This window comes from Perca fluviatilis, chromosome 8 (genome assembly GCF_010015445.1).
Source record: "Perca fluviatilis chromosome 8, GENO_Pfluv_1.0, whole genome shotgun sequence".
NCBI lineage: Eukaryota > Metazoa > Chordata > Actinopteri > Perciformes > Percidae > Perca > Perca fluviatilis.
The window spans coordinates 25,073,695-25,075,695 of record NC_053119.1 but is presented as its reverse complement, the minus strand read 5'-3'; the positions used below and the strand labels follow the sequence as shown (position 1 = coordinate 25,075,695).

At 41.4% G+C, this 2,001-nt stretch overlaps 1 long non-coding RNA gene across 1 annotated transcript; it reads left to right on the top strand.

The window, feature by feature from the left end:
- Nucleotides 1-228: 228 nt before the first annotated feature.
- LOC120564386 lies at nucleotides 229-1,149 on the top strand. Its single transcript, XR_005640092.1, has 3 exons — nucleotides 229-289; nucleotides 372-510; nucleotides 588-1,149. It is a non-coding gene; the product is annotated as an uncharacterized LOC120564386 (long non-coding RNA).
- The last annotated feature ends 852 nt before the right edge of the window (nucleotides 1,150-2,001 follow it).

Here is a 2,001-nt window from a genome sequence, read left to right as displayed (position 1 = left end):
GCACATGTCATAACTAAAGGCAACCCAATGTGCTTTACAGATTACACAGAGTCAATAAAAAAGAAACAACCAAATGCACCAAGAATAAAAACATAAAAATCTAATTAGCAATGTGTAGCAGTATGAGCTACGTCATAACTACCTGCGCACTTCTGGCCAATCATAACATCGGAGCCACGTATAAAAGAGGCCAGTTGCCCGCCCACTGCATTTCTTGCTTGTTGGTGACGGAAGTACGTTGCACTTCCGGGTTGTGCTCACTGCTGTGATTTGTCTGTTCTGGCGTCAGGTAAGGTGGCGGTTGGGCTGCCTCTGCACTCATTCGTCAATCATTCGTGGCCGTTATTTTACTATGTATTAAATGTTTGTAGATCGTCGGCTGGCAGGTCCATCCCCCCTCCTTGCCGAGGTAACGCAGTAATGCAAAGAGAGTAGCACTGATAGCTGTCTGTGCACGTTGCATGTTTCGAGCGTTTTCTCCTCTGGATCGACTCAAACGCTGCCTGAACGGTATGTGGGCTAAATGCGGTAGGAATTATAGTTTAGGTTAATTCTGTGTTAATTTTTGTTCTTTTTGTAAATACTAGTGATCGGACTGAAGCTGCTGGAGAGTCTAGTTAGCCGGAGCATTTCAATCACCGGCTGCTGTTTGTTTTCACCTACACACGATTTTACTACAGACTACTATTTGAACTGTGGACTGTTTTGAGGCACACGATCCAAACATTCGCTGCCGCAGCTGAAGAGGCTTGCTGTGGGGCCACTGAGCAACTGTTGTTTGGCCACTGCTACGTGGGCCTGAGTTTTTAATGGGTTAGCCCTCCCTACATTAATGGAGTGAATTAAGTTGTTTATTTCTCTTTTTGTTATTTTTGTTTTCAACTTAGTTAAAAGTTACGTGTGTTAGTTTTCTTTTTTACTATTGAGTTTATTTCTTTATTAGTAGTTTTTTTGAGTTTCTTTTGTTTTGTTTCAGTTGTTTTGTTCTAATTATGATAATTATTATTGGTATTGTTTTGATTTGACAAGTGTCTTTTGTTGTTTGGAATTGATATCTTGTGTTAAGTTTCTTTTATTTTGCTCTTTTTATTTGTTTATTTTCAATATTGTTTTGACTCTAGGTTGGGGAGTGAACCCCTTTTTTTTTTGTGTGTGTGTGTGTGTGTGTGTGTGTGTGTGTGTGTGTGTGTGTGTGTGTGTGTGTGTGTGTGTGTGTGTGTGTGTGTGTGTGTGTGTGTGTGTGTGTGTGTGTGTGTGTGTGTGTGTGTGTGTGTGTGTGTGTGGGGTGTGTGTGTGTGTGTGTGTGTGTGTGTTTTTTTTTTTTTTTTTTTTTTTTTTTTGTGTGTGTGTGTGTGTGTGTGTGTGTGTGTGTGTGTGTGTGTGTGTGTGTGTGGGGGTGTGTGTGTGTGTGTGTGTGTGTGTGTGTGTGTGTGTGTGTGTGTGTGTGTGTGTGTGTGTGTGTGTGTGTGTGTGTGTGTGTGTGTCCCCCCATTTTTTAGTTGCTGAAGGTGTTGGTGTCCCTTTTCCCGTGTGGGCGGCGTTCCCCATCTTTTGCTGTGTTCACTATTTTGTTGTGTGCGTGTTCACAGGTGACTTTCCTTCGGGATCCTTTACTTGGTCTTCCGCTGCTGTAAGCCTCAGCCTTAATTATTTCTCCCCCTTGTTTTGGTGTGAATGTGTTTTAAATTGATTGTTCTTAAATTTATTGATTTTTTTTTTTTTTTGGAATAAAAAAAAACATTGTTTTGAAGGTTGAACCTCGTCTATGGCGCCTTTTGTATGCTGACCTGTGTGACCTTAAATATATCAATTTTGCAATCGGAAGTAAAAAATCATTCATTAGTAAGTACTGGTTCTAGCTAATTCTCTGGGCGAAATTCCCAGGGTGGCGTTGTCGGTGTTTGATTTTGTCAGCTCTCGTGCCGCCACAAATGGTAAAAAGGTGGGTCTTTAGCTTAGATTCGAAAGTAATCGGCATGGTCTCAAGTCTAAGCTTTTCTG